Genomic DNA, 23420 nt, shown 5'->3' with positions numbered 1-23420 from the left:
GCTACAAACCACCTACCCCACCATACATCCGGGCCCTACCAAACTGTTCGATGGATCCTGAGCATTGGTTTACCTTGCGCCATCGGACAACAGAGCATAAAATCACACACCTGAAGTAATCAACCTTTAGGGGGCGGGGAAAGTGGTTATTGAACTGGGCCCTCCACCACGTGGCATGATTTCTATGGCATTGCTGCCAAAAATCTGAAACCCCTTTTAACCTGAGAGCGGTACGATCGCTACGAAATTGCCTAGAGGCAGTTTTGACTTCCGTCATTGAAAAATTAGGATGATGCGGGAGTTTCTGATGCTGCTTTCTATGGTCCAGGAAGCTCTGAAGCTCGTCATTTAGAATAGTCCTGATCGTGGTCCAATTTACCTCTAATCTTGGCTTACCTTTCATTGCGCATCTTTTTGTCCCACTTGGTGTAGCCCTCTGACCACTGGCATTACTAATTGGGTTCTCTCATTTTGCGTCTGTACTCTTCTTTGTCCTCCTCCGCTTGGTTATCGCAAAGTTTTTTCAGGTCACTCTGCACCATTGTGTTCCACCTCCTTAAGATTGCGTTGTCCTTGCTGCTAACACCTTGGTTGGCTAGAATGTCAGCCAATTTGTTGGCCTTTCTCCTCACATGAATAAATCTGAGAGTACGAAGTTCCTGTAGATGCACTTGAATTCTCTGAAGGACTCTAGTTAACCTCCAGTGTTTTGTGACCTTTTCTGGCCCTGTTCCATTACTGATTCTCTTGGCAGCATTTATGACTAACTCTAAATCCACTTCTATTATGACATTTTGGCAATTTCTCTATATCAAGAATTCTAAGCATTGTTCCAAAGCCATTAGTTCTGCCATGTTGTTAGTGGCTTTTCCTAAGTGACCATGGAAGAGGGATATTATGTTACATGTACCATCCCTTAGAACTCCCCCAAAACTAGCATCTCCCAGGTTGCCTTTGGAAGCTCCATCAATGTTGTACTTTAAAAAACCTTCAGGGGGGGGATGCCAGAAATCCTCCACCTTTTCTCTCATGCTTGCTATCCTGTCTAGACCTTGAGGAATAAGCCCCTGCAAGTCTAACAGCTGGAGGATTCTTAACTCTCCAACTGAGGGAGGATTTTTGGGGAGATTCCTAACCGTGGTGCCCACTGTCTCCTTTAGTTGTTTTATGATCAGCTCCACCAGGCTAAGTGAGGCAGACTTTTCCTCTTTGAATATTCTTTTGTTCCTTTCCTTCCACACATTCCAAATGATGAAACTCGGCAAAAGATTCCAAAGACAGTTGAGAATTTCATTGTCTCAAAAATTATTCCTCTAGTTGTTTAGAGTGTTGGTAATACGTTCTTTGTCTCTATCAGACTGTTTGAAGATGTTGGTAAAAAATGCCCATATCCTGTCGGTGAAAATGCAGTTGTTGAGAAGATTCTCTATAGTCTCCTCCTGGGTCTCACAGAGTTGAAATTTGGAGGGTCCCAGCATGCCCCTTTTTTTAAGGTTGTCCCAGGTTAAGATTTTCCTGTGGTGAACTAACCACATGAAAAGTTTCTGCTTCCAAAGCTTCTGCCAAGTTTTATTAGGAGTTTGGGGTTCCATATCAAGGAGAAAATCTTTAGCTTCCTTGATATTAAAGTTTCCCTCTTTGTTGTTACCCCATCTCAATTGGTCCTTCCCTTCCATTACTAAAATTATTCTCTGATCCAGCAGTCTCTTGAGTGATTCTTCTTTACTATTGAGGGTTTTGTCCTCTCTGCCCTCAATTTTTTTCCAGATTCTCCACTTTCCTACATTATGTGAGTTCTCCCAAAATTCTTTCACTTTTACTAGTCCTTGATTGTGAGTCTCTTTCTTGAGGCCTAAAAATTCTTCCTTTAGTAGATTTGGTTCCTGTTGCCATTTGTCTTCCCAGAAAAGAGCTAGATCTCCCTCCTTGATTTCCCAGAAGCTATTTTTTTGCACCACTTCTCTGTTCTCCCATGCCTTCTTCCATATGGGGGAGCCTTTCACTGTTCCTATCATACGTATGATATCTGAATCCGGCCATGCATTGTCATATTTTTCCTTCCAGATGCTTGCCCATTGAGCTTTAGGATCCTTAACCCACCTCCACAAAATTTTGGCTCCTAGAGCTTTGTTGAGAATCTCTGGGTTGTCTAAACCCAGGCCTCCTTGGTTCTTGGGTTTGTAGACCTTTTCCCAAGATACTAAAGCCCATTTTTTCCTAGTATCTTCTTTGCCCCATAGAAAGTCTCGTTGAATATTTCGAAATTGCTGCAAGACTCCTATTGGAGCTGGGAGGGCTGATAGCATGAAGATCGGGATAGATTGGAGAACTACTTTAGTAAGAACTAGTCTACCAGCTAAATTTAAAGATCCGTTTGTCCATTTCCTGACCTTGTCTTTCATTTCAATTAGTAATGGATCCCATATACTCTTGTGTCGGGGTTTAGCTGTAAGTGGAACTCCCAAATACTTGGAGGCATGAGATTCTATTTGAAAGCCTAAAATTCTGGAGACATTTCTCTGGATGGCAATATGAGTGTTGAAGAAAAAGACTTTTGATTTGGTAAGGTTAACTTCCATACATGTGGCTTTTGCGAAGTTGTCCAAAATCTGTTTGTAAGCAAGTGCTTCTTTGACAGTAGGAATTCCTTGTAACATGGTATCATCTACAAACTGTTGATGAGTTAGAACTTGCCCATTCTCCATCAGTTGGAGACCTCAAACTCTTCTCGTTACTCTTGCATGCTTGATGGACCACCCCAGCCCTTCCATCATGAAGATGAAGAGAAAGGGAGAAAGAGGATCTCCCTGTCTTAGACCCCTAGAAGGGAGAAAAATATCAGAAGGAGAGCCATTCACTAAAACTGAAAAGTTGGACGAGGTTACAAGGGCCATGACCCATCTGACCCAATTATGATCAAAACCAAACGTTGTGAGCACTTTTCTTGATGTATATCCAATTCATTTTGTCATAAGCTTTGGCTATATCCAGTTGCATGATCATTCCCACTCTATTGTTGCCAGTTAATGAGTGAACCACCTCGTGAGCTTGAATTATGTTGTCTAGAATTTGTCTTCCTTCAATGTACCCTGTTTGTTCCCCGGAGATAAGAGTGGGCAGCAGGGGTTTGAGTCTATTGGCCACCACCTTGGAGATTATTTTGTAGACAACATTGCATAAGGTGATGGGCCTATATTTTCTAGTGTTTGAGCATTATCCTGTTTTGGAATAAGGGCAATAAAGCAAGTATTGAGAGCTTTCAAAATGGTCTTGTTCCGTTTGGAGTCTTCTACTATCTCTACAATATCCCTTTTAACAATATTCCAACAGGCTTTGAGGAAATCCACATTAAATCCATCCATGCCTAGTGCCTTGCCATTTTGCATTTCCTTGAGGACCTCACTGATCTCCTTTTCAGTTACAGGTCTATCGAGATTACCATTATCCTCTCTGGATACCAATTTAGGTATGTGTTTAATTAAATCCTTAATGAAAGTTTCTCTTCCTGAAAAGTTTTCCTTGGAAATGTCCCTAAAATGCTTTACTAACACTGCTTCTATCTCCTCATGGGCTTGATGAATTTTGCCATTCTCGTCCTTGATCGAAGAGATTCTGTTGTGAGTTATGTTCACAATGGTAGATCTGTGGAAAAATTTAGTATTGTGTTCTCCTTCTTTTAGCCATAGAACTCTAGATTTTTGTTTCCAAAAGATTTCTTCTTTCTTGCACAGCCTTTCCCATTCTTGGTGGTATTTCTCTGCTTGATCATTTTTGTCTTTGTCAAAGCCATTCTTGATCAAAGCTTGATTGAGCTCTAGGATTTTGATTTCCACGATTTTTTTACTTGTGAAAATATTGCCAAATTCCTTCTGGTTCCATTCCTTTAGCTTCTTCTTGATGTGTTTTAATCTTTTATGTAGCATGAACATAGATGATCCCTGAATCTACATGTCTTCAGCCCACCATTTTCCAATTTTGCTGATGAAATCCGGGTGTGAAAGCCACATATTTTCAAACCTGAACAGTTTATTTCTTGGGGTGCCAATGCCCTTGATCTCCATTTGAATTGGCCAGTGATCTGAGCCTCCAAAAGGAAGAATATCAGCTACTATTTCCTTGTCTAGATGTAGGAGCTCTTCAGAGATCATGAATCTATCTAGCTTGGAAGCTACCTGGGAATCCCTTCCTCTTTTGTTGTTCCATGTGCAAAGACCATTGTTTGTCTCAATGTCCACCAGCTTCATGTTTTCTGAAAAATAATGGAAAGCTGAGGAATCTTTGTTTAATGCTCTTGTCCCTCCTTTTTTCTCTGAGAGAGATCTGATCATGTTGAAATCTCCTCCTATAACCAATGGTAACCCCGTGAATCTTCTCCGAAGGTCCACTAAGGAATCAATAAACTTGATTTTTTCATCTAACCGTTGAGGGCCATAAACATTCGTTACAAGATATGTGTCCCTGTCTCCTACAGGCTGTATAACAACTGATAGATAATTTCTTGATGCCTCCGCATCAATAATACCTATTTTTTGGGGGTTCTAGAGGATGAGGATACCCCCTACTGTATTTTTTTCTTTGACTTCTATAAACTCATATCTGCTAAGCCACCTACTATGGATTTGTCTTAGTTTTTGAATAGAGCATTTCATTTCTTGGACAAAAATTATATCCGGAGCTACCTGTTTCATTCTATTATTCAGCATTCTCTGTTTTCTTTTGCTTCCTAGACATCTTAAGTTCCAAGTTGTAAAATTCATAATTACATATTGGTAAAGGAGTAACTGGTTAGATCTTTCATCTTACTTGAGTCTATCATGAGCTTTCCACATTCCATTAAAAGCTCATTCTGCTTTTTTCTGCCTCTTTTTTTCCCCAGGTTTCTTGGAGCTAATACTAGAGTTGATTTTACTACTTTCATTCCATGATTTCCTGGTCTTTCAATGTTGTTATCTTCTACCAAGCTCTTTGCCTATGTTTTCCATAAGAATAACTGCTTTATTCAATTGCATTCTTCTTGTGGTAGAGATTCTACCCCACCCATTGTTCCCTTACTCAAGACCCTTCTAGATCTAGGTTTTATCTGTCAAGAATCTCTTGTAACTCATTGTCTTCCAGTTCCATCTCACTCTGAGTCATTTCCTGATCCATATCCATCTCTAATTCACTCGTCATTATCCCTTTCTGTTTTTCCTTTACTTGTGCCTGATCATGTTCTTCTTCCTTTTCCTGCTTATCATATCCCTCCTTCATTACTTGATTTTCACCTGCTGTATCTTCCTCCTCTTCAAGAACATGGAACTGATTCAGCCTCCCTCTTTGGTCATCTCTTGGGTGTTGATTTGGCCCGTTTTTTCCATTTTTTCCTTTGTGAGCTACCTTGTGAAATCCATCTGTTTCTTTCATTGTGTTAGGTTTGCCTTTGTTCTCTACCTTGCTAAGAAGGTGTCTCTAAGAAGGTGTCTATGTTCATGACATTTTCGGCATCTAAATGGAATATGCTCGTAGTCGACAGTTTGCACCCATTCCTCATCGTGAACCTCCAGTATGACCTTGTCCGGAAGTGCTCCAAATAGGTCCATCTCTACACAAATCCTGGCAAAGGAGGTGTATTTACCCCTTATTGTAGCTTCGGAAGTTTTGACATACCTCCCTAATTTATTGCCTATGGCTGTTAGTGATTCTATTTTCCAGTAATCCAGAGGTAGTGAATAGAGTCTTACCCAAACCGGGACTGAGGTAAAGGTTTCCCGCTCCGGCACGAAGTTCATCATCCACGGCCGCATGTAGAGCCCTGCTGCTGCATAGAAGTACGGCCCATCTTCAAACACTTTGTCTTTGTCCTCAATGTTTGCAAACAACACAGTGAAAAAACCCTTGGATCCTAGATGAAGATCGATGCTTCCTTTTGGCCTCCATTGGTATCTGATCCATGTTTGTAAAGCCTTTTCGGTGGGCCATAGTCCCATGATTTTGCATATGATTGCATAAGTCTGCATGTGCTACCTGTGGGCCTACAGCTCTAGATTATTTAAGATTACTCTGGGAGTGATTTCAGCTTTAGGATTGCATGGTCCCTTTTGTTTCCTGTCTTTTGTTCCTTATTTTTTGTCATTTTCCTCCTTGTCTTTTGTGCCTTCATTCTCCTTCTTCTTGTTACCTTCTGTTTCCTCTTCCCTATTTTTTCCTCCTTCCATCTTGTTACCGCTGCCCGGTTCTGGGGGAGTATTTCCCTTATTAACCACTACCTCTCTGAAGGAGGGAGTGGAGCTCCCTCCTCGACCGCCATCCATGGAGAAAAATGCTCGCAGAAACTCTCAACCCTAGTTTTCTGATTTTCCGCTCTTCCTCACTAACATGTATTATCACATTCATAGACATATGAAGAATTCTGTTATGTTCAAATTATGGCGGAGAATAATCATCAAATATTACAATTAGATTATGAAGAGGAGAGAAGCAATAAAGAAGAGGTTGTTTTAGAGCCACTTTCACATGATGATCTTCCTCCAGATTCAGAAAACGGAGAGTGTGCTTGTATTTCTTCTGATTTTCAAGATATGCTAATGTCCTAGATTATTATAGACCCTATTGCCAATTTGTTGTAGCCATATGGAAAGATGAATTTTCTTGTATTTATGGATCATGAGCACATGTTCAATGGACACTCGAAGTTCCCTATCTTTTGTTTGTTCTACCTGCTCAAGGAAAGTACAAGCAGAATTCAAGTAGTAGCCACTTGCTAGATTGGTTACACTGGAGGGAGCATTACACATAATTATATATATATATATATATATATATATATATATCTTTCGCAGGTGCATAGTTATCATCAAGATTTGAAGCCCGAGGTCAAGGCCCTAATATTCTGATGGTCTGCTGCCACAAGTAAGCTTAGTCAGTTTTAGAGTTTTGTCAAGGTCAGTTAGTCAATTAGTTTTTAGTTTGAATTTAGTCTTTGCATTTTGAATCCGTACCCAGTGGATAAGGCTACTTGGTCTAGAGTGTTCTTGACACCGCTAAGGAGCTGCCATCCCCAGTTGGAGCTAATGTTAGTGTCAGTCAGTTCAGCCTGTCACCAATGATCAAATATGCTCTTACAAGGTGTTGTCAGGGTGTGAAGTCAAATTTTTGTCATTTTAGTGAGTCTTCAAATAAAAATTTGGTTATTGGCTACTGATGTCTAGGTCATTGCTACTCCTTTCACTTACTCATGGTCTTCATCACTTATCATGGTCATTATCTTCTTCGAGGTATCATGTCTTCATTTAAGTGTCTTGGCTCATGAAATGGTTAAATTCCTCATTTTAGGTCATGGTCTAGGGTTTCACTCCATGTGTCATCACGATATGATACATTTCCAAAAACATGTCCATCATGTGATTAAGTGGGTAAAGAGATTTAGCAGCTTAGGGAAAGAAAAATAAAGGTAAAGGTAATGTTTTATTTCAAATAAGACAATGTTGCAGTACACTACCTCGCCTCATCATTTCTCATAGGGAGATGTTTGCTTCAAAATATGTTTCTGACCAAATGGAGAAGCATTTTACAAAAGTGAAAGAGGTTTTTTCCACTATAGTCCAGGGAAAAAAAACTGCCTTCCTTTTATGCACAGGTGTTATGATTTTAAAGAAATTCCCAAAATACACTTGCTACGGGAGAGTTGCTGCACTTCTGGAGAGCTTGAATTCAAGACAGTTTTGCAGGGATTTGGAGCAGGTATTGGTAGTCTATAAGGACTCTATGGTGTAGCAGACATCCTAAGATTTTAAATGGTACCTTACGATAATGATTTGGATTAGTGGAAGGCATCAAAAGGTGCTTTGCAAGTTAGAGCTTCTCTTTTGTCAGAGACACCTTGGGTTTTGGAGTGACCTTGGGGAAATCAAGTTTTCTCCCTATCAAGCTCTCAATTGTGAGCAGTTTAAGGCATCCAAAAGTAGTTTGGAAGATCGATGCTACCCTTAGAAAGACTACATTATGCTTTTAGAACTGGCGTTGTGCTTAGGAACACTGCAGTGCACTTGGGCACTGTGCTCAGGAACACTGCGCTACACTTGGGCCAGAGTAGCTAAAATTGCCTTAAACTCACCTAAACTCAATTTTTAAGATTTCTCACTTGTTTTATTGCAATCATGAGCTGAGATACAAGTAATTATACCACCTTACTTACCTTTTTAATTTGAAAAATCAATTCATACCAAAGCTTTCTTCAATTAGGGTTTTTTAGTGAATTTCTCATGCAAAAATGATAGGGTTGATGATGGCCATTTTCCTTTCTTGATTTTTAACATGTAAAATCTTACCCTACACCTTTATACATGTTTGATATGCCATGTGAAGCACTAAAACAACCTCAGAACATTAAATTACCTCACTAAAAGTGAAACCCTAGTTCATTCCTAGGGGTTTTTGGGGCACTTTCACTACAAACTCTGTTTTTCCTACTCACTAGAACATCATTACTCCATTGCTTTTCCACTCATTTTCATCAGCTATCCATTGGGAATTCCCACCTCTTTCAAACCTGCTTTGCCATTTTTTCAAACTCCACTTTCACATCACTTCATTTCCACTCATCCCTCAATGTTTTTCCCCTCTCCTATCATCTAGGGTTTCAAAAATGAAATGAGATTACTTCACCAAGCCATCACCAAGACACATTAGCACATCCTATGGAGGTAGGGTTATCAAACAAATAAGAGGAGGTTCCCAAGGAACCTAGACCTAAGGTGACCAAAACATACCAGAAAGGATAGAGGCTTGTGTTTTCTTCTCATGGATAGAAAGGGGCCAAGCCTTTTTCATCCACAAAGTAGGAATCGACAGCAAAAGAGAAAGACATAGTTGAGCATGAGTTTGAAATGGTTGATTCATAGGCTCAGGATCAGAATTCAAACATGCGACAAACAATCAGGGATAAGGACTATCAAATCAAGGAGCTAACAATCAATTTGGAAAGAGAAAAATATGTCATATCATTCCTTGAACGGGAGAATAGTTATCTAAAAGAAAAGGAGTTGATCATGGAAAAGGAACAAGCCAAGTTATTGCAGCAGATTGGCAAAGGCAAGGAGATCATAGAATCAAGAGAGCTTGAATGATCAAAAGGGAAAGGAAAGAGGAAAATGCCAAGAACAAGAGGCCTCAAGAAATCTTTGCAAGAAGAGCAAGAACAAATTATGTTGAATGAGGACCTTGACCTAGAGGATAGGATTTCCCTCGAGGTTCATCAAGATAAGGAATATTGGATAAATAGAGTAAATGAACTCTTGGAGAAGATCCTTGAGAAGGCAAATAGAGATAATCAGTTGCTCAGACACATGGTGCACGACTACCAAGCTCAAAACATGATCGCCAACATCAAAGTAAAGCAACTTGAAAATAAGCTCAAGGAGCCCAAAAAATACCAAAATGATGAGGGAAACTTGGAGATGCTTGCTGAATCATCTATGAAGGTTTAAAAAACATATGTTTACACCTTCCCTCCAATTTTGAGAAAATTCTGAGCATTTTTATTTTTTTGAGAAATTTTGGTCTAAATTCAGAAAATCAGCTGCTTCAGAAGCACGGTGCCTTGGCGCTGCTCTTTTTCCTCAAGCCTCCATTTGAGGAAAGGTCTACATTTTTGGAAAGCTCTTTCCATCCTCTAAAAATCCATTTTCTCATATTTTGCAGAGGTGGCTCAGTTTTGGAGAAAAAGGCAAAAAAGTGGCAAAAAACTAGCATTCTAGACCATTTTTTGACAGGCACTGCGCTTCTGGAGTGACCTTGGGAGAATGTATATTTGAAGGCCTTCCCATGGTCCAAATTCAGAAATACAAATTGTTCAGGAAACTAGACTTGAAGGGTTAGTTGACCATTCTCTCAGTATGGAATTTTGACACCTCGATGACACCTAAACATCAACTCAAAAGTGGAGCCATGTTTCTGTGCTTTTTTGTGTTTTAACTTGTAAATTTCACTATGTAAAATTTCTAGTTTCTAGTTTGACTTAGTCAAAATCAAGATTCTCTATGTAATCATACTAGTTTCAAAGCTAGGTGATGTAGGCATGAATAAATTTACATCATAGGTTGTTTCTTATGTTTATTAGGCCTCATAAAAGAAGCAAACTCCTAAACAAACTCTCCATGAAGTGTTTGAGTTTCACCTTGTCACTCTCACCTGTTGGTTGAGAGAATCTTGGAGTTAGTTCCTCCACCAAGGAATTCTACTCCTGAAGGTAGGAGAGTGGTCTAGGAGAGTCTATATGCATCATTTTCTCTTGAGGAGAAGAGGGTTGGACTTTTTGTGAAGGAAGCTTGCATGTAATCATCTTTTCAGCTTATACAGAGACATGTTGCAGCTATTTTCAAGGAACTCTAGCCCAGTGAGTTCATGGTGCTTGTACTTCATTCCTTTTGTTTTCTAATGGTCTAAACATAATTATATACATTATATCTCTTCATTCTATGGATTCCTTATAGTAAAATACACATAATTATTGTTTTTCAAGCTCTGTTATCTGGTTTTCATATTTATGTGTATGTCTTCCTAAGCTAATGAAATCATGTTTATTTATGCTCATTAGTTTTTTCCACGTTATATCCTTGGTAATACACTGAAAATACTCAAAACACACCATGGATTCTGATATCTAGCTCCTTCTCATATTTTCTCCTGCACTCCTACAGCCTAAACCTTTTTATGGATCCAAACCCTAAATTCAGCAAACCCTCAAAACCACATTTTCACAAACAAACAAACAAATACACATATCTAGCATAAAATTAATTTCCTTTAAATTCATATCATTGATAAGATAATTATAGAGATCCCTCTCATGCTTAGTAGGGCTAGTTGTTGAGCTGAAGTGGTTTGAGGTTACCCTTCTCGATTTCCTTTTCAGCCTAGGAGATTGTAAGGACTAACATTTTTGGCGTCGTTGCCGGGGAATGAAAGATCATATCTTCCATGGGAAAGAACAACAAATATCAGATTTAATTACTGATGGTGAACAATTATTAGACACAAGAAAGGGTGTGCATCTTTGACCTAGAGACTCCAGAGTTGCAGAATCCAAAGGTTCAGAATTTTCATGGGACTCTGTTGTTCAAATCTGGTAGTTTGAAGAACTTCTTGGTGACTTAACTACTTTCAAAATGGATTCAACTACTCAAAGGTATGCTCCTATGAATCGAGATCATATTCCTGGTTTTTCAAATTATATTCCTTGTATAGATTGGCAAACAGGGCTGCCAAAGTTTAAAGGTCAAGATGGCCAAGATGAGGCTATTCTGCATCTAATCAAATTTCATTGGCATATACATAAGCTCGGGATCAAGTTTCATGAGGATTGTTTGATGAAAATGTTTATGGCTACCCTAGAAGGAAAAGCAAGATCTTGGTATGAAGGATTGAAGCTAGGTAGCTTATACTCTCTTAAAGATTTCCACACAAAATTCTTTGATTTTTATGGAAAATCTCATCATTCATTTTTGTTGTTCGAAGATTGTTGTGAATCCTGTGAAAACTTCATTCAATACCTTGAAGAGGCTTTTGGTGATGAAGAATGTCTAGATTATGAAATCATAGAGGCCCTTTATGAATATTCTTCCCAACAAAAAATAACAGAAATTATCTTCTTTGATACAAAGGATCATTCACAACACACATCAACTCTATCTTTCCTTGAAGATGAAATAGATTTGCATCCTAACAGTCAAGAAGAAATTGGTCCAAGTGAGAATTCTAAAATTGCATGTATAGAAAACTTAAGCAGTGAACCATCTAATGACAATGATCATCTACTTTTGCAAGGAAATAGTGAACAAGAAGTTGTTTCCCTTAATTGTTGTGGCAATCAAATTGATATTCTTCTTATTGAAGCACATGAGGAATCAAATATACTTGAAGTGGTTATTGCATTTAAAGTTTTCCATGAGCATCCAAAACCCTGTCTTTTGGATGAGAGGTATGAAGATAGTCATTCACTTGTTCTTTCAAATTGTTCTTTCTCTAAGGTTTTATTTCAAGATCAGGTTTGTGAATACCAAGATGAGGTTTCTGATGAAATGTATGAGCAAGGATATCTAGACACTCACCACTCATATGTCTCTCTAGCTCATCCATTTTCTAAAGCACTATTTCAAGGGTAGATTCATGCAAATCGTAATTTTAAATTGGCATGTGTGAAGGTTTTAGACAATGTAATTATGGCAGAGAATAATCATCAAACATTACAAGTAGATTATGAAGAGGAGAGCAGCAATAAACAAGAGGTTGTTTTAGAGCCACTTGCACGTGATAATCTTCCTCCATATTCAGAAAACGAAGAGTGTGCTTGTATTTCTTCTGACTTTCAAGATATGCTAATGTCCCAAATTATTATAGACCCTATTTCCAATTTGTTGCAGCCAGCTCGAAAGATAAATTTTCTTGTATTTATGGATCATGAACACATGTTCAGTGGACACTCGGAGTTCCCTAGCTTTTGTTTGTTCTACCTGCTCAAAGAAAGTACAAGCAGAATTCAAGTAGCCACTTGCTAGATTGGTTACACTGGAGGGATCATTACACATGATTGTATATATATCTTCAGTAGGTGGGTGGTTATCATCAGGATTTGAAGCTCGAGGTGAAGGCCCTAAGATCCCGATGGTTTATAGCCATAAGTAAGTTTAGTCAGTTTTTGAGTTTTGTCAAGGTCAATTAGTCAGTGAGTTTTTACTTTGAATTTAGTCTTTGCATTTTGACTCCATGCCCAATGGATAAGGCTACTTGGTCTACGATTTTCTTGACACATTGAAGGAGCTGCCATCCCTAGTTGGAGCCAATGTTAGTGTCATTCAGTTCAGCCTGTCATCAGTGATCAAATATGCTCTTACAAGGTATTGTTAGGGAGTGAAGTCAAATTTTTGTCATTTCAGTGAGTCTTCAAATAAAAATTTGGTCACTGGTTGTTGATGTTTAGGTCATTGTTGCTCCCTTAACTTACTCATAGTCTTCATCACTCATAATAGTCATTGTCTTCTTTGAGGTATCATGTCTTCATTTAAGTGTCTTGGGTCATGAAACCACGGCAGATACAGGTCTCAATGGATCCATTTGAAAATGATCATTCATGAATCAATTGATGCGACATTTTTCTTCTTAGCAGGAACAAGTGATGATAGAAGTTGAATTCCTCATTTTAGGTCATAGTCTGGGGTTTCACTCCATATTTCATCACAATATCATATGTTTCCAAAAACATGTCCATCATGTGATTAAGTGGGTAAAGGGAGTTAGAAGCTTAGTGAAAGAAAAATAAAGGTAAAGGTAATGTTTTATTTTAAATAAGACAATGTTGCACTACACTACGTCGCCTCATCATCTCTTATAGGGACATGTTTGCTTCAAAATATGTTTCCGACCAAATGGAGAAAAATTTTACAAAAGTGAAAGCGGTTTTTGTCCATTATAGTCTAGGGAACAAAAAACTCCTTTCTTTTATGCACAGGTGTTATTATTTGAAAGAAATTCCCAAAATACACTTGCTACGAGAAAGTTGTTGCACTTCTAAATAGCTTGACTTCAAGACAGTTTTTTAGGGGTTTGGAGTAGGTATCAATAGTGCTTAAGGACTTTATTGTGTAGCAGACATCCTAGGATTTTGAATGGTACCTCCAGATCATGATTTGGATTAGTGGAAGGCATCAAAAAGTGCTCTACAAGTTGGAGTTGCTCTTTTGTCGGAGACACCCTGGGTTTTAGAGTGACCTTTGGAAAATCCATTGGTCAGCCTGATGGAATGTTTAAATTGCATGCTTGAGGAGTCTATCTTATAGCCGAATTGAAGAGCTTTCCAACGAGCTATCAAGCACTCAATTTGGAGTAGTTTTAGGCCTCCAAAAGTTGTATGGAAGATCGGCGATGCGCTGACGAAGACTATGTTGTGCTTGGAGAACTGGTGTTGTGCTTAGGAACACTACGCTATGCTTGGGCATTGTGCTCAGGAACACTACGCTGCACTTGGGCCACAGTAGCAAAGATTGCCTGAAACTCACCCAAACCCAATTTTTAAGCTTTCTCACTTTTTTTATTGCAATCCTAAGCTAAGATACAAGTAATTACACTACCTTACTTACCTTTCTAATTTGAAAAATCAATTCACGCCAAAGCTTTCTTCAATTGGGGTTTTTTAGTGAATTTCTCATGCAAAAATGATAGGGTTGATGATGGCCATTTTCCTTTCTTGACTTTTAACACGTAAAATCTTACCCTACACCTTTACACATGTTTGATATGCCATGTGAACCACTGAAACAACCTCAGAAAATTAAATTACCTCACTAAACGTGAAACCCTAGCTCATTCCTAGGGGTTTTTGGGGCACTTTCAATACAAACTCTGTTTTTCCTTCACACTAGCAGATCATTCTGTTATAGACATTTTTGGGCACTGCAACCCCAATCATATATGTCCATAAACCAAGGGCTTTTGAGTCCCTAAAAGTTTTATTTCATGCCCTAGAGGAACAAGGTTGGCTTATTACATCATCTCCCAGAAGTTCTCCACAAGAAACTGCTCAGAACTGGTCAAAACTGGACCTTACAGGTTACTCAGTGCTAAGGGTGCGATGCATCTCACCTAACCAGTGTAAAAGGTGAAATTCATACTAGAAATCCCTTCTGTAGAGTACGATGGACGAGAATGGACAAATGGCAGAGAGTTTGGGAGGTGGATGATCATAGAATCTTCCAGAAACTTCTCCTGTGACACTTGCCTCTCTGAATTCGCCTAGGGATGAGTAAGAGATCATCAATATCCAAGTGGAATCAAGAACTATCAGAGAGAAGACACTAATAAAAATCCCATAAGCTGACTCACCTCCCTGCAATCATCTATATATGGATCCCTCATCCCAGAGATCCAAGGGCTGGAATTTTGTATCTTGTAAGGAAGTGTTGTTGGTTTCCTGGTGTAATATCATAGTGTTGGGTGACCTAAGCTTTTCATGAGGTGAAGAAGGGCTTTCATGCTAGGAGGATGACGCTGGGTCAGATCAATGGGTTGTAATCCTCTCTTCTAATCTTTATATCAATAAAGTTATTCAAGTTTTCCTCCACATTCTTGTATGTCTAACAATATATGCATTTGTGTGGTCAATATATATCTGGTCCTATATTGTTTATGATTGTAGATCTCTGCACTTTGAAGGTATTATGCTGCTTTGACTTTACAGGTACTCTTTGAAGTGGAGTGGTCAAGGGAGAAGCGGCAAAGACCTGTCGGTGAGGAGAAGGAACAAGCAAAGAACCAAGCGCAAGATCGAGGTTGGTATTCTTTGATCCTCTCTTATCTACTTCTCATAAAGGAAAATGAAAGTAACTTTAATCTGTTTGTTTCTAAGATAGCTACCCGTCTTAGTGGGACTAGCAGCTTTTCATAGACATTAGATTTCCTGATAACAAAATGGCGACTCCGCTGGGGAACAAATAGATTGTTTGCTTGTCTATACTTGTTTGCTTTATAAACTTACAGACGGAGCCTGAAGTTAAGCCAGCTAGCCTTCGAACTGCATTTGCTATGCAAGTGCAAAGTAGATCAATGTTGCTTCAGTCTATCTCCGGGTTTTTTTTATAAACTGAACAATTGATTTGCAAACATCCTAATTGCCCTAATGGTGGCTCTAGTAACCTCATTAGATCAGTCCCTGTGATTTCTATTTACTGACTATCATTAGTTCGGCTTAAATCCCTGAACTAAGCTGCAAACTGTGACCAAGAACCAAGTTGAAGTCTCGTCCCTGGACCATCACACTTTCTCCTCTTTGGAATCTGGATGCATCACACCTCCCGTGTGTAGTAGGTGCTCTGCAACGCACTTTCCCTATGTTGTAGGTGCACTGATCAAATAAGACATCTTTTGCTTCCAAATTTTGGTTTCTTTGTTCTCTCTCTTCAGCTTTATTCAAGAGTGTTGTTGTCTGTGATGAGTATACCACTATGGAAACTCCCTTCCTTTGCATGATTCTGCCTCCATAGTACAAAGAATTGTGAATGTTTTTATGTATTGTGCACCATTTACAGTTCTCTTTTACAAAAGGTAGCGTAATCAGGTTGTCGTCTTTTGATTTGGAAGTGTCGCAAGTGTCGTTTTCAGTCAAAGAAAAGAATTCTATTGTTCTTGATGGTAGATTATATGGTTTCTCTTGTATTTGATTTGAATTAGAAGTTTTTCAAGTGTCGAAAGTAGTTTTCAATTCAAAGTCGCAAAGTGTCATCATTATCTTCCTTTTGTTTTTGAAGAGAAATTTGTTAGTACTGACACTTTGAAAAGATAATTCAGATTTCTACTTAGCATTCTTCTTGTCATTCACACATTAAGAAGGCTGAAAAAAATACATGCATGTGCATTTGCATTTAGACTGCTTGTTGGTTTGATTTAGGATAGTGCATCTAGTGTGTGCTTTCTGCTCTATGTTGAAAGAACATCATCTCTCTTTCCTTAGTAGCTAGTATTTTCATTGCAAAAAGAAGATTAAATGATTGTTTATCATCTTAGTTGCATTTTAGGAATTGTATATCTACATCACGCGGTGAACCTGAAAGGCAAATTTCTTAAGAAAGATCAACTGTAAAATAAATTCAATGAACATAAAAATGCTTTGGAACCTAACGCACAACATCTAGAAGTCTAGGCTAGAGACGTATTCCGGCATCGTAAAGCCTGGTAACTATCGCTTTCATTGTTGGTTGGTTGATTCCTCCTCTTTGAGACAATAAGTGCTAGTATGGACGTGTGCTCCCACGTACCATTGAGTATATATTGGGAGACAAAAATAGGCTATATCCTTTATCCACAGGAAGCCGTGTCTACCGCCCTATCGATCACAATGCACTGACATAGCATTTGGGAAGATTGACTGCCGTACCGTAAAAAGTATTCTGCAGTTTTGCGATTGGTTTGGTAATCCCTCTGTCTAGATTTCCAGAGTAGTCTCTTTCATTCCTTTTCAGACTCCTTAAAGGAAAAGGTCCATCTAAGCACTTGTCACTTTAGGCTCATTAAAAATCGAAGGCGACTAGAGTCATCTTTTGTTTTTTCTCGACTCTTAAAAATTGAAAAAACAAGTCGTGTCAAAGCATCTAAAATTAATTTAATTCGGAATCATTTTCCCCTTTATTTTTAGTTGATCGAGTAATCCACAATCGTGGAGGAAAGTCAATCAAAACTCCATCGTTCACGGAGACTTACGAGTCAACCGTCTTTGTCTTTGGAAACAAAACTATTCCGGACAAAGCAAACTTGTTTAACCGAATCAAAGTCCCCTGGTTTGGTTGGAACAAGTGTTCCGACACCTTCAGAGACTCCGGTTACTCCAAACATTTCTAGTATCCCTGCTTATATAGAAAAAGTTCCGCAGCCACAAGAGGACAGTGGAACTGATCCTAGTGTGAAGGTAAACACTTCTATTCCTGAACCGGCCCCATCTACAGCTGATTCGGAAGATGTTATTCCCCAAACATCTGTTGCTGCAGAATCCATACCTTCTTCGGCACCAGAAATATTTTACGGACTTGACGGTCTACCTCTTCCACCTAGATTGATTGCTATAGAAGAGATTGTGAAGGATCCCCCATCTACTACTCCATCGCATTTTGGAGTTGGGATCACCCTATATCCTTCTTCGTCAGAAATTAGTCTCCCGTCATCGGAAGTTCCTGTAGAATCGCTAGGAAATATTTTGGATAGACTAGATATGTCTGAACAACCATCGACATCTAGGACTGTGTCATCTCACACAGCAGCGGCAGAACTTCTTGTTGTTATTCCAACAATTTTCATCGGCATACCGTCTGTCCCAACTAGCTCTCAATCGCTAGATGGAATCCATCCAGTGGCTGTTTCGACAGTATGGTCTGTTCCTGTTTGCTCATCCGGAATAATATCTGGAATCTCTTTTGTTGAGTCTCAATAGATTGATCCTTCGCAGTGTCAATTTACCAAGGATTTGAGCACCAAATATTTGCAAGTAATGGGCAACCGTATATTCAACATGGTCAACATCAACCATTTCATAATGGTTATGCCCATCATCCTTACCAAAGTTATCAGCATCAAATGCACTATGCTGGTATGCAAAGACCCACTGCTGAAGCAATCCCATCTTATCCTGGGTATGCTTCACCAAACCTGAATCAACAGTTGCCCTTCGTGGCAACTTTAGAGTTACCATATCTAAATCAGTTGACAAATGATCCAATTACTTACGCCCCTTGGTGGCCAACGATTCCACATAAACTTCAGTCAAATATTCCTAAATTTAATGGAAATCTGGGTGAAGACTCGTCGAATCATGTGATGACCTTTCATCTGTGGTGTTCATCTAACACTCTAAATGATGATTCGATTAGGCTTCGCCTTTTTTAGTGAAGGTTAACTGGTTCAGCATCAAAATGGTATATCGAATTGCCTAGAGCTTCATTCGATAACTTCAGCACCCTAGCCACAACCTTTTTAACCCATTTTTAGTTACCCATAAGGTACAAAACAGGAACAAAACTTCTTACCAATTTCAAACAGACAACGGTGTTGGAAATAATACTGAGAGGGGCGGGTGAATCAGTATTATTAATTTCTTTTCAATAAACCATCCAGACTTATGCTTTAAAGTATTCTTCTGATATTGATAATTAACTTGTATATCAGAACCATATAATAATGAATCAAGAACAGTAAAAACAGATAATCACACAAAGGAACACCAGATATAAGGTGGAAACCCAATGTGGGTGAAAACCACCTGCTGCAATATGTCTCTATCTTCTTTCAAATAGAATTTCTTTTACAATGATTTTGTACTGGTGCAGTCCTTTACCAGTACGCAGGCTGCAACCTGCAGAGAGCTACAACTCTCTCTCATTCTCCAGTCTCTCCTGGAAGGGAGCTACAACCCCCTACTTCGTTCAAGGACCACATTTCATTAATTTTCAGACTGGATCCAAGAAGATAAAATGGTCATCAAGTACAAACAAATATTCAGAATTACCCAAACAACAGATCTATCAGAATCACTCAAGGGCCAACCCAAGCACCAGATCCATATACATGACAGTTATCACCCGATATAGACAACAGAGGCTGATATCAAGACCCAAACAGAGGATTTACATACTACTGCACACTCGAAGGCTAAACAAGAAAAAACTTAATATTGCGCACTTAGAACCCTTTAGTAAACAGCAGAAGCAGCTAGAGCATATATAAGAAATGATTGCAGCTTTGTTAAAAAGAACCTGTGGGTGACCGCTCCCACATCACCTCCTGAATAGCGATTCTCCACACCCGAAGAGACTTCTGTCTTTTGCGTGTCTGCGGTTGCACAGTTTCCTTAAGATCTTCAATTCATAATCGATACTTTGCCACCGGATCCCCTTTTTACTTATATAATCATGCTTTTGATAATACCATGAATCGAAACCAGAGGATCCGAAAACCTGAGGCGCAACTGTTTTGACCAATCTCTTAAGAATAGGCTTAAGCGGGAAAAACTATGAAAATGGTCCCAAAACCACAAATGCGGACTTTTAACATAATGCATCCACACTAATAATATATCAGGTCCGCTCTCATCGCTAATAATACATGCCCGACGTCCGATCTGATGGATCGGATGCGATATGCCCCATTAACCAGCCTTTATTAATATATCGGGTCCACTCTCATCGCTAACAATACATGCCCGACGTCCGATCCGATGGATCGGATGCGATATGCCCCATTAACCAGCCTTTATTAATATATCGGGTCCACTCCTTTCATCGCTATCAGCGATTTGAAGTGGGAGGCTTATGGGCGAACACCACGGATGCGATTTAATATGAAATGCTTTTAATTCCTTCATCGGGTCCGACCCCTCTTATCGCAATCGGAGGATTTCACCAAAGTCACATAGCCGGATGCGATATTATTATAAGCCATGTTTGATGCCACCATCAGGTCCGCTCGCAATCGGAGGATTGGGGTGAGTGACCCTTTATGTATTCCGATATACTGCGAACGCGATATATTATAAACCGTGTTTGATGCCTCCATCGGGTCCGACCGCAATCGGAGGTTTCAACGAAGTCCGACGCGCATATATGCTGAACTGCGGATGCGATATTATTATAAGCCAGAGTTAATGCCACCATCGGGTCCATTGCGATATGCTTCCGGGTTACACAGCCGAAACCCCAATGCGTCGATATGCCGAAACATATATATATATATATATATATATATATATATATATATATATATATATATATATATATATATATATATATATATATATATATATATATATATATATATATATATATAATTGTTATGCGATATGCCGAAACTTCGATGCCGCAATGATATTATTCATGTAACCGCCGAAAAGGGGATATAATGCATATATATGGGTTTTACGCACCCAACCAACTCCCGACAATATAAATGCATGCATATATGGGTTTTAATAAGCCCGATAGCTCCCGATAGTGATAATGCATATATATATGGGTTTTAAGCACCCAAACACCTCCCGATAACACTAATACATTCATATGAGGCATGATCACTCCCGATAAGCTCTTTATATATGAGAAAGATCCTCTATTGCTCCGATAAGCTCCCAATGGCTCAAAGGTTCCAATAAGCATATGTAAATGGCCCCTCTTCTCTCCTTTTGGCTCTTCTTGTCCCCATCAAGAGAAATGTCTGTCTGTGAGAGGGTTGCCATCAAGTTCAACACATGTCCATAATGCCATAATGCCAATGATCTCCCCCTTTGGACTTGATGGCAACAACACCGACCAAAAAGCACAAAAGGCACTCTCCCCCTTTGACATCAAGGGAAAAGGGCGGATATCTGTATCTCCTGACTATTTCTCCCCCTGAGAGCTTGCTCCTCCTGATTTCTCCCCCTGAGGACCTGTTCCTCCTGATTATGAACCGGATGCTGAAAGCGATATCAACTTCAGATTTTTTGGGTAACCATTCCACTCCACAGCTACCGGCTACTTATAATACAGAGACCGCCCTGTTTTCCCTTCTACTCATGCCACTGATCGAACTCGGCACCTTTAATCAAGAACTTACCGAGGACCGCCATCTGCCCTGTTTGCTCCTACTGAGATCAAATATGGTGCAATACTATAATTCCAACAATGGATTAGATATGCTCCCCCTGAGCCTTGTACGTGTATACCCCATACGAACCTTGCGTACAAGCATCAATCTGAGAATTAACAACAGGATGATGCGTCGACAACCCCCAGCTTTTGCCTGAGGTATTCAAAAGTCTCCCTGGGCAATGGTTTGGTAAATATATCAGCCACTTGTTCCTTAGAAGAAACATATTCCAACTTGACCTTTTGTTCAAGCACTTGTTCCCTGAGAAAATGATACTTGATCGGTATGTGCTTGGTTTTTGAATGCATGACTGGGTTCTTTGAAATGCTGATTGCACTTGTATTATCACATAAGATGGAGATAGGTGGAGTACAAGTGATTTGGAAATCCTGTAAGGTCTGCATCATCCAAAGAAGTTGGGTGCAACAAGATGCAGCAGCTACATATTCTGCTTCAGCTGTAGATAAGGCAATTGAACTCTATTTCTTGCTGAACCATGATACTAATCTGGAACCCATAAAGAAAGCACCACCACTTGTGCTTTTCCTGTCATCCACACTTCCAGCCCAATCTGCATCTGTGTAAGCATGAAGTGTGAGATCTGTGTCTCTAGGATACCATAAACCATAGTTTTGAGTTCCTTGAAGATATTTGAAGATTCTCTTTACTGCCTGAAGATGAGTTTCCTTTGGATTTGCCTGAAATCTTCCAACTATTCCAACTGCATGCATGATGTCTGGTCGGGTACCTGTCAAATAAAGAAGACTTCCAATCATAGATCTGTATGTTGGTTGATGAACTGCAGCTGATTCATCATTCACACTAAGACTGCATCCTGTAACCATGGGGGTACATACTGGCTTTGAATCTTCCATGCCATACTTCTTCAAAATCTGCTTGAGGTACTTGGTTTGTGACAAGAAGATACCGTCTTTATTTTGTTGGATTTGCAATCCAAGAAAGTATGTCAGTTCACCTAGTAGGGACATTTCGAATCCTTTCTGCATTACCGAGGCAAAGTTTTGACTCATAGCTTCTTCATTGCTGCCAAAGATAATATCATCTACATACACAGCAAGTATTAGCAACTTGTCATTTTCAATTTTTATATAAAGATTGCTATCTGCTGATCCTTTTGAAAAACCTTGTTGATGAAGATATTTGTCCAAACGGTAGTACCAAGCCCTTGGAGCCTGTTTAAGACCATAGAGAGCCTTTTTTAATTTGCATACAAGATTTGGATCATTCCCAAGAATGAAACCATCTGGTTGCTCAATGTATACTTCTTCTTCTAAGTCTCCATTCAGAAAAGATGATTTCACATCCATTTGAAATACTTTGAACTTTTGAAAGCTTGAGAGAGCAAGGAACATTCGGATGGCCTCAAGTCTTGCAACAGGAGCAAATGTTTCTTCAAAATCTATTCCTTCTCGTTGGGCAAACCCTTTACACACCAGTCTTGCCTTGTTTCTAATTACCTCCCCATTTTCATTCAACTTATTTTTGAAGATCCATTTTGCTCCTATGACATTCTTATCCTTTGGTCTAGGAACCAACTCCCAAGTGTTGTTCTTTTCGATATGTTCAAGTTCTTCATCCATTGCCTTGACCCAACATTCATCCTTGCATGCCTCTCTTACATTTTGTGGTTCAGTGGAGGAGAGTAATGCCAAATAGCTTGAAGCTTCTGCAGTTGTTCTTCTAGTTTGTACGCCTGCCTCTTTTTGTCCCAAAATCTGAGATTCTGGATGATTCTTTTGTACATACCTGGATGGAGTCTTTTCTTCTATCCTTATCTGTTCCTCTGGTGCTTCTTGAGGTTCTTCTTCTTCATCATTCTGCCTTTGAGGGTAGTCTTCATCTTCTTTGATATTTTCATGATTTACTGATCCGGATTTAAACAGGAACGCAATAGATTACAGAGATAACCATAAATACAGAGATGCGATAACCATAAATACAGAGATGCAGCGGAAATAATACTTCATTTCATTAATGGAAAATACCGAAATATGCTTACAACCAGAAATGGAAATAAACCAGCTAGGGCGATGGTAGCTTATCTCTGAGAAGAGATGTGCGGCTACATGCCTCTGAACTGTTCCGAACTGTATTACAATGAGGCTCGAAGGCCTATTTATTGTTGAGAAACAATGGAAAACCCTCCACATCCCGAAACCTAACCCTAGAAGATGAAACGCCAAATTGTGGGCCCCGTTTGGGTAAATTGGTACATCAATTTCCCGGGGTCGTAACTTTGGCATACGATCTCCGTTTGACGCGTACGA

The sequence above is a fragment of the Pinus tabuliformis genome, chromosome J (assembly GCF_031772625.1).
Source record: "Pinus tabuliformis cultivar Carrire ecotype Pingquan chromosome J, CPIR1, whole genome shotgun sequence".
NCBI lineage: Eukaryota > Viridiplantae > Streptophyta > Pinopsida > Pinales > Pinaceae > Pinus > Pinus tabuliformis.
Note: the sequence above shows the minus strand (reverse complement) of the source record.